Genomic DNA, 10,815 nt, shown 5'->3' with positions numbered 1-10,815 from the left:
CCCTTGGTGTTGCTCCCGCCCCTCGCTCAGCCAGTGAGCGGCCGGTCTGTATGTGGGATCCCACGTTTCCCAAGCAGCGCACGATAGCAGTGCACCACCGGGCCGGCCCCAGCAATCCTTTTTTTTTTGAAAGGTCATTTCTCTTCCCTTTTTAATCTAATATCCTAACGGGTCTTCATTTGTTCTATGATTGCAGGAAGTAGGGATGAAAGTTCTATGTGCTTCACCATATAAAGTAAATAATACTGTCTTATGTGTGTGTGTGTGTGTGTGTGTGTATAAATATACACATATACATGCATTATACCTTTATATATTAAAAGGTTTAAAGTACTTTTACTTATCTCCCTTTATATAATCTTCATAATAAATGGGGTGGGTGTTACAAGTATTTTACAATTGCTGAAGATCAAGAAGGTTAAGTGAGTCACTAAGAGTTGTGAAACTAAGCCTTTTGGTACCTTGTTTAGTATTTCTTTTTTCCCACAAAATCACTCCAATTCTCAGCATTGGGATAACTTACTTGTTTTAAAATAGGAGCTTTAGATGATGACTATGAAAATTCTTAAATGTACTTGGAATGGAACTTACTATCAGCCATGAATTCGTATGTGTAAGAATTTGCCAAGTTTTCACCAGAAAATTGAGATCAGAGGAGATGCAAACAAGTATGGCAAAGTTTTGATGTAAGAGAGAAGGTCCAAGAGTGCTTGGGGTGAGGCAGGTTTGGAGTGGAATTTCACATAGAGTTGATCACACAGAGATGTCCAAGCCTTACCCTGGTAGGAGAAGTTCCTTTGCTGTGCTCACAGGGAATTCATTTTGATTATTTTTTCAAAAGTAGCATTCATGTCTACAACATATAATGTTACATGTTATGTAATCATAATCTAAAATAACCAAATAATTATGTTCAAGTATCATAGTTTCCTTTATTCTTGTTAGGATTAATTTCTGTTATAAAAGTATGGAAGTTTCTCAAATAGGAATTTATTAACTGGTCAGCAACAATTTATAATATGTACTTAAGTTTCATAGTAATATTATAAAATAGATTGTTGTAAGTAAACCTTTCTCTCCACTTGCCACTATGATAATATAAAATTCTGTGCTGTCAGCTGTTTAAATGCTATTTAGAAAATTCATTTATGGCTGTTCTTTTGTGAAGGGAGTAGTAGTCATATTTTCTGAAAACACTTTTCAATATTATGTGGCTTTGGTTTAACTTTTGAGGGTTAGAGAATTAGAAAAAAATATCTAATGACTATAAATTAGTTTTCAGGGTTTCCTGTGTCCTTTTTATAGAGGTTTGACCAGTTTTCAGTGAGAAAAAAGCTTTCAGAATAAGAACAAAACAGAAATGCTCATATTTACCTTTTAAATATTAGAGTACAAAAATTATGATACCAGAAAAGTAGAGAAAATGCATTTGAGATAAAATAAAATGGCATTATGTCCTAAACAGGAAGATATCCTTATGTAGGCAGAAATATCCAAGTTATTTTAAAGAGTTCAAGATGCATTTTCTAAGGCTGACTTAGTGCCAGTATAATTAGAAACAGGTGCATATAAATTAGAAGAGAGAGAAGACTAATTGTTACTAATGAACTTCTTAAAGAAAAAACTTAATAAAATGCATAATTAAGCATTAACGGCCAAATGATGGGCAACTTTCTTTCACTTGCCTTAGATTTTGGCTTCAGGTGAAGTCTAATTTGTTACTACTACTCCTAAAAATGTCACTGCTCCTATACGTTTATAAAAACAAGCAAAACAAGTGACAACAGTTTTAAAATGCTGATTTTAATATGCATCAAAAAAGTGACAATTTATTTGACCGTGATAGAATAAAATATTGAGAACATTATATCCAGGATATAGTGTCAAACAACAATCAATTATAGGATTCCTGTGAGCAAAGAGGACATTCCTCTATTCTGGAGCTAAAAAGGCCTGTTCTTACGGGATTCAGATCTTTTGGGGTAGTTCATACATCAACCATAGCAGTGATTCTTAACCTTAATTTCACATTGAATTACCTGAGGAGCTTTAAAAAGTTCCCAGGCTCAGACTTCACCCAGACTAATTAATCCAAGAGTGCATTTGTAGGGGTGGGCTGGCGCCCAGGCTCAGGTCATCATTTAAAGCCCCTAGGGGTACTGAGTCCTGGGAAAGGCCATATGTAGAGTTTTCTAATGGATAATATGATATTGTGCACTCTTCTCTTTGCCAGGTATTTCTTTGCCCATTTCCTCCCTTAGAGTTACTTATCATTTACAGCCCAAGCCAGCTGCCACTTAGTTGGGAAGCTTTCCTAAGAATTAATCACTTGAACTTCTCTGTGCTGCCTCCACTGTAGTTTGCAAATATTTATTGTTGTCCTTAGCATACTCTTTCAGAATTTGTAAATTCTATGTCTTCTGTAAACTCTTTAAAAATTCACAAATTAGTGGAAAAGTACCCAAAATATGTTTGTTGAATTTTTTTTTTACTTTATTAAAATACTTTTATTTCACATGTATATTTTTAACTCCCCATCATCTCCATGTCTGACCATCACTACTACTATGTCTGATCATAACATTACATTACATACTTAAAACCAAGCAAATGGTGGAGTTCCATCGTAAGAACTAAACAGGCATTTTGGACAACACATTCTCGGTAATGGAGCCCAGACAAAATTTATCAAACACCGTAGGGAAATTTCTCACTCTGCACTATAAAAAAACAGCCATATATCAACTGTTACAGAAATGAAATAAGATGGAAAATTTTAACAAACTGTTTTAACTATTTTCTTAAAGAGAGTTTCTCCACCGCCAGAGATCTTGAATAGCCTCCTAGTCAGTCATCCAGAAGCAATTCTTCACATAATTAGTGAGCTTGGCTTCCACTTTGGAAAGAGAACCAACTTTTTCTCTACTTGCTTGCATTTTTGCTTTAATGTCTTCTACAGAACTAGGTCCTTTTGGTGTTTTAGGGTTTTTTCCTGTTTTTTTGAAGGATTCTTGAACTTTTGATCTTGGTGTTTTGAGTCTTTTCCATTCTGGTTTGATTTTTGTGCATTTTTGGCTACAGTATCTCATACAGATTTCTTCACTGGAGTTTTTTCTTCAGTTTCCTCCTCATCAAAATCGTTATTGTTGTCATTGTCATTGTCATCATCATCATCATTGTTGTCCTCATCATCTTCAGCAGCAGCAAGTTTCACCTTTTTCTGTGGAAGCTTGCTACCACTTCCAGGGGCAGGTCGCTTTCTAGACATCCTCCTGTTCATCTTCTGATTCTGCGTCTTCCTCCACAGCTACCAAGTGCTGTCCAATAATACACACAGGCCCCGAGCCACACTTCAATCATAAGATCACAGGTGATGTTATCTCTAAGCTCCCGAGGGAAACCGTAGGCTATCCAGACATTTTCAAAGTTGCCAGTGGTATTTTAATTGGACTGCCCTCATAATTCACTGCTTCTGCTTCAACAATGTGCAATTCATCCTTTGCACCAGTCCCTAAACTGACTGTTCTTAAAGATAACTGGTGCTCATTTTCATCATTATCCACCTTAAAGTGATAATGTTTGTTGGCCTTAGTTCACAAAAGAAAAGATAGTTCTGGGGCTTCAGGGAGCTCATGTCCATGTCTATCAAATCTTCCATGGGGTGGTGGCATGCACTTAGGTGGGAGAGAAGGCAGTTGCAGAGAAAAAACTACTGCTCTGAAGAACAGCTGTGCAGGACAGAATCACAGCAAGGACTGTTGCATTGTTTGATGGAGTATCCTTAGTGAATTCTGTCTCAGTGTCAAGATGATCTGATATATTCTTGTGATGGGTGTCTGTGTGTGTATACACACACACATACATATGTTCAGTAACTTTTCTTGGAGTTTGTACACATGAATTAAAAATTTATGCCATTTCTGTATTGGCAGAAGTAATGCAGATGTGATTTGAAAAAGTGAACTTGTTTGACTCAACCTTTATTTTTCAGATTCATGATACATTTTAGCAAGTTCTTAGCACCATTGAAACTTACAAGGAATGTTGTGATACCTTAAACCAATAATTTACCGCTTATTTTCTTGTGTGCTCTAATTTGCAGAGTAAATGGTACTTTTAAATTCATGTCAAAGAGGAAATATTAACCACAGATTTCTGCTTAAGTTTAAAAAAAGTGTACTTCATTTTTTTTTTCTGTTCTGGGCATACACATTTTCTCATGAGAGTTAAACCAATTTTGTGCTTAAGAGGGGGATGTGTTCAGAAAAGTACAAAGTTAACTTTAAAATCTTTGAGGGGAAATAGGAGTCATGGATTAAAAAAAAAAAGTCCCTTTAGATATAATAAACTACTTGCAAAATGATTAGAAAATTGTTTTTTAAATTAAAGAACCCCAGCCATCTGGAATAGAACAATGGTACATTCATGAAATAGAGTAGGTTTCTAAAACTCTTTGGAGTAATCTCCAAAATACACTAAAGACGCAGAAAAATGTGTATAGTATGTTTCTTCTTAGGCAATAAGTGTTGGCATATCTGTATTAAGTATGTATACATGTGTGTATTGCTAATATTTAAAAAATGCAAACATAAACCAAAAAATAAAAATGATTATCTATATGAACAGGGGGAAAACAGAGGGGAAGAGATAGTAATGAAAGCTAGACCTCTATCAGAGTGCCTTGTTTTATGCCTTTGGCTTGGGAACCATGTAAGTATTTAACGTAATTAAAAAACAAAGTTACTTTTTCAAAAACAACAAAGCAATCTGAAAAATACAATACAAACAAACTAATGAACCTAACTTTATATTATAGAAAACTATGCAAAGATTAATAATTTCCAGTGATTTTAAAACAGCATTTTGACCTCATATCACTAGTGAGGTATTTTGTAAAGACAAAAGGAGACACAAAGAAATATTAAACTGCATTCAATGCTATTGTGGCTGGTAATGTTGGAATTGCTTTTTAAAAACTATTACTAATAGATATATAGATAAATAGATAGGATAAAACAAATAGTAAGAACAAGCAAATGTTAGGAATCAGGATACTGAGTAAGAAAAAGAGGAAAATATCAAATAAAAGAAGTTAAATAAATGTCCTGTAATCATTAACTCGAATTAGAGGTGTATGAACTTATTTACTTTTCTCTATCTGAAAATATATGTTTTCCAGGTTTGTCCACAGTAAAGCCCTAGAAGCAATGACCAGACGGTCACAATGACTACTCTAGAATTCAGATAGAGGCTGCTAATTAATTGCCATTTCTTACCGAAAGGAACAACCTTCTTTAGAGAAATGACTGATTGCAGGCTGGGGCGGAAATTGTACAAGATGATCCTGGGGACATCTTGTCAGAACAGATAAGAGAAAGCTATCCAAGCGTACCAAGATGATGTTAAAATCGCATAGGAGCCAAACTGAAGGGCTCACACTGACTAAAGAGGGAGCAGAAGAATAATGACTGGGGTGAATGCAGTGAAACACTTACTGATACCAAAGGAAAAGCAAAGAAACATAAGAGCAAGAATAAGAAACCTGTTCGACACCTCTGGAAGTAGCTGGCACATCAACTCATTTTTTGAAAATTGATATGAGGAAGAATTCAAGCATTTACTCTGCCTTTTCTGTACAGACTGTCTTTCAGAATACCTAGTAGCTTATTAGAGAATTTCTTATTTATAGAAAAATCATTGCTATTAAATGCAGGGAGAATGCTAAATATTACCATTTTGCAAGCACTAATGAAGTAATGAATTGAAACAACCATCACAAATGGCTGCTAGAATCATTAAGTGAAAAGGTGACAGGCAACTCGATGACCAATGGATCACTCTTAATATCACCCAAAGTGTGGAAATTGAGGCATGTGCTTCCTAAGGTAAAACAATAATGAACACCTCCATCCATCTTTTCCTTGGCAAAAGAAAAAAATTAATTAGTAAAACACACCTCAATCAATAAGGCTGCTATATCTAACTCCAACTTTTAGGAAATACAGAGGAAAGAGGGTCACATTAAACACCATTAAAAAGATCCAATTAACTATATACAGAATGGGAAAAAATCTAAAGACAAAGGATCCAGTTTCTTCAACAAAGAGTGCTAAAAAAAAAAAAAAAAAAAAAAAAAAAAGGGACCCATTTTTTAAAAAAAAAAGGGAAAAAAAATGTAAAAAAAAGAGACCGTTTTTTTAAAAAAAAGGGGGAAAAAAAAAAAAAAAAAGGGACCCATTTTTTAAAAAAAAAAGGGAAAAAAAATGTAAAAAAAAGAGACCGTTTTTTTAAAAAAAAGGGGGAAAAAAAAAAAAAAAAAAAAAAAAAAAAAATGGGGGAGGAGGAAGGAATGTTATAGATTAAAAATACCTTGAGATTTGTCAGACAATTGGACCCTGATTTCTGATGTGTACCAAAACATTCAAAAGGACATTTTCCAGATAATCACATGTGAGCTGGTTACTAGTTGATAGTAAGAAATTATTGTAAATTTTTCTGGGTGTGGTAATGATTTTGTGATATGTTTTAGAAAGTTTTCTTTTTATATAGATACATACCGAGGTATTTGTGGGCAAAATGACGTGCTTTTTTGAATTTGCTTTAAAATATCTTTGGGGAAAAAAGGCAAAAGGATAAATAAATTAGAACAGTAGATTGTTAATAATTGTTGGAGATGGTTGGCTGGTATGTGCATAGGCATTAAGACGATTCTCTCTACTTTTTTTTAGTGTTTGAAGTTTCCATTATAAAAAGTTAAAATGTATAACACTCAGCATGATCAATTTGCATACTGTATGAAAGGATGAGAAATATATTTTAGACAGAAAGGAATAGGCCATCGGCAATATAATATCTTCTATTGTCTAGTTGGCTCTAATGTCATAGCAAAAACTTTGTCCCAGTTAAATGACTAAAATATTTTAATGAGAAATTATTACCATGCAATTATTTTATTAATAATGAGAGATATAAATTGGATTGAGCACTTTCTAAACACAAATTAAACCATAGCTCTTATCATTTAATGGAGTTGTACATAAGGTATCTGGACAAATTAACTATATGGTGGTGCTTGATGCTAACATCATAAATGAGAAATCCTTTCTTTCCTAAGGAAAGGTGCAGGTTATTGGCAGTTGGCTAGAATTTATTGACTTTGTATATGCTTATTTGGAAATGTTTCTGTATTCTTTATTTTTTTCTTTTTCTATTTTTCTTCAGAGCGTGACTAACCTCCAGTCCTGCACCTTTTTAGTGTTTAAATATGCATACATTGGATGAATGGAACAAGAAGCATATAAATGCTGCCCTATAGTTAAAATGCTCTCTCCTCTAAACATAGCACAACATTTTTCTCTCACTGTACTGTCTTGAAAACTCCTCTTTTTCAAAGAAAAATCAAAGTCACACAGAGGCTGCAAGATTTAGTATTGTTGTAATATGAGTGCATTTTTTTCAGTTCAGTAGGGTGGACAGTGCACATGGCCTCCTCCTCATGATGCTTTGGGAAGTGGCCCCATTACATAAATGGCAGAAGTTTAAGAGGCAGTTATTGATGATCTAAGGAAGTGTTTATGTAGTCCGTGTTGCTAATAACCTATTTCAGCAGACCCTGCTGACCCAGAAATGAATAATATTATCCAATAAGTTTTTGTGGCAGTAGTCCATGTGTATTTGGCTCCTTGGCTCCTTGGTTCCTGTGCTTCTATTTCTCCATTTCTGTTACTCTTGGGGAGGGCCTGAAGTTAGACTAGTGCCACAGGCATCTCCTATTAGCAGGATATACATACTATGGGTAAGTTGTTCTGTTATCTTGTAGAACAACTCTGATTAATCAGTAGTGGCTGTTTGAAGGTCCATTTTTGAGAATTCACATTTAGGTTCACTAAAAAAGAGTAACATGATTAACGATGTTTGCTCTGAGTATAGGATGGTTGTAGCAAATGTGTATTTTTGCCTTCCCTGGTTTATGTTGTTTTCTCTGCTTCCAGGTGCCTTCAACACTTTCATGATCTCATGATGACACATATGATCTGTGACCATAGATCAGTAGGCTGGAATTGCAAAGATGAATGAGGTTCTGGGTACTAAGAATTCATAAAGCCAACTCCAACAATGTCTTGTTTATAATTTTGAGCAAATTACTTTTTGAGTAACTGCTATGTATTTGAGAAAATATTTTTCTGGTAGTGACTTGAACTTCCTCCTCCTTGCAGTTTTTTAAAAAAATAATTAATTTTTTATTTGATACATGATAATTCTACATATTTATGGGGTACATGTGATAATTTGATACATGTATGCAATGTGTAATGATCAAATCAGTGTAATTGAGATATCCATCACCCCAAATGTTTATTGCTTCTTTTTGTTGGCAACATTCCAAACCTTCTCTTCCAATTATTTTGAAATATACAACAAATTATTGCTAGTTATAGTGACCCTACTGCGGTATCAAACACTAGAACTTATTCTTCCTATTTAACTGTATTTCTGTACCACTAAACAAACTTTCTTCTTTCTCTTCCACTCCCTTCCCAGCCTCTGGTAACCACTATTCTACTTTTTACTTCTCTGAGATGAACTTTTTTATCTCCCATGTATGATGGAGAACATTCAATATTTGTCCTTTTGTGCGGGCTTATTTTACTTAACCTAATGTCCTCCAGGCTCATCAATGTTGCTGGAAATGACAGAATTTCATCCTTTTTTATGGCTGAATAATATTCCATTCTGTATATACACCACATTTTCTTTTTCCATTTTCCCCTGATGGACATTTAGATTAATTCCATAACTTGTTTATTGTGAATAATGCTACAATGAACACAGGAGTACAGATATCTCTTCAGAATATTTATTTTCCTTTTTTTGGCTATAGGTACCCAGTAATGGGATTGCTGGATCATATGGTAGTTCTATTTTTAGTTTTTTGGGAATCTCTAGACTGTTTTTCATAATGGCCCTACTAATTTACATTTCCACCAACAGTGTACAAGAGTTCTCCTTTCTCTGCACCTTTGTCAACATTTGTCCTTTTTTATCTTTTTGATAAAAGTCATTTAACTGGGTTGAGATGGTATTTCATTGTGGTTTTGATTTGGATCTCCCTGATGATTGATGTTGAGCATTTTTTTGTATACCTGTTGGCTATTTTTATGTCCTCTTTTGAGAAATTTCTATTCAGGTCTTTTGCCCATTTTTAAGTTGGGTTATTTGTTTTTTGTTTTGTCTTGTTTTGTTTTTTGCTGTTGAGTTGTTTGAGTTCCTTGTGTATTCTGGTTATTAATCCCATGTTGGACAAATAGTTTGCAGCCTGATCCTAGAAGGCCAAGTGATGGAGCAGTAGGTGACAGGAACCAGGAACCAAAATTTTGAGTACTCACTCTGTGCCAGAAGTTTACAACATTATTATTTCATATAATCTTTAAAATAACCCTGTAAGAAGAATGCTAGTACTCTTTTCTACTTTATATAAGTAGAAATAGAGACTTTAGAGATAAGTTCATATAGCTAACAAGAAGGGATGTTTAAGCTTAGCTCTAATTCCAAAACTGACATCTCTTCAACTGTACCAACTTGTATGCCAGTTGACACTGGGGTTTCTGCTTTTCTCATAGCCAATCCTCACAGCCTCTCTTCCTTATTTCAGTGTTTTTTTTTCTTTTTTCATTTTTTCTATTTTTCGTTTCAGTGTTCTAAATGAAATATTGTTAAGTAGACCCTTCAGAGACCTCTCCTATAAGATACATTGTGAAATGTGTACTCAACTAAAGATATTTGATCTCGATGGCAGATATTTTTCACAGACCATGATATGGAGTTTTTACCTTCCCCCAATTTTATTATTGCTGGAGTTTCTTTCTCTATATTTCAATTCGTTATTTTGATTTTGAACACCCAGACTATTGAAGTACTTGTTCATCATTCTCTTGGTTTAACAAGCTCTTAATAATTTATGTCGTTATTATTAGTTTAATTTTTTTCCAAGTACTAAACATAGTTTTCCAAATAATGTAAAATATCAAGAGTAACCTACTGACAGTCTTTCTTTCATCCTCTACCCCAGAAAGAACACAATGCTTCAGCTCCTACTTAGATTATTTTGTAAGAGATAACTAGTATTTTATCTAATGAGAACAAAATAATGAATTAGGAGACCATAAAGAAATGTCTCATTTAATGACTATCTTCCTTGTCTACACCTGATGCCCTCATAGCATAGAGCATAGAAATATACTTTGCTGAATAATTTCTGAGTGAGTTAAGCACTACCATGCACCAAATGATTGTTAAGCCTTTTGGGAAAAGCAGAAAGAGGTCAAGTGATTTCCAATGACTGCTTCATAAGTAATATGGTATCAAGATTTATATTTTAAATTTTAGACTGCTGGAATATTTGCAATTCATTTATAAAATTTATAATGATCTGTTAAGTGGAAAAAGAATAATACTTTTCACTTTAAAGGCATTAATGCCTTTTCAGAAATGCAAGTATCTGATATTTATTTTAGTTTGGCCTTAATACTCTTCACAGGAGTCAGGTTATGAAGGAAATTACCTGGGATCTAGAAATATAGCTAAGGCGAGTTCTAAATATCCATGTAGTGTTTTGGTTTTCATGGGTTTGGGTATTCACTAACCTACTGAGTCACCCTTGATGCACTGATAATTTTTGTTTCTTTACTATACATGCAAACTACTGCGATTACTTTTCAATTGAATTCCTTTGGAACCTTGAGGCTAATTAATTTCACTATGCTTCTCAACTCTGTCACCTTGGCTGCCACTCACAAAGTCTTTATCTTCTCACAT

General features: G+C 34.1%; 1 pseudogene; it reads right to left on the bottom strand.

Annotated features, from left to right (window-relative positions):
- Positions 1-2,801: 2,801 nt before the first annotated feature.
- On the bottom strand, positions 2,802-3,658 carry LOC103581393 (annotated as a pseudogene).
- Positions 3,659-10,815: the final 7,157 nt, after the last annotated feature.

The sequence above is a fragment of the Galeopterus variegatus genome, unplaced genomic scaffold (genome assembly GCF_000696425.1).
Source record: "Galeopterus variegatus unplaced genomic scaffold, G_variegatus-3.0.2 Scaffold172, whole genome shotgun sequence".
Taxonomy (NCBI): Eukaryota; Metazoa; Chordata; class Mammalia; order Dermoptera; family Cynocephalidae; genus Galeopterus; species Galeopterus variegatus.
Note: the sequence above shows the minus strand (reverse complement) of the source record. Positions and strands in the feature narration are given on the sequence as shown.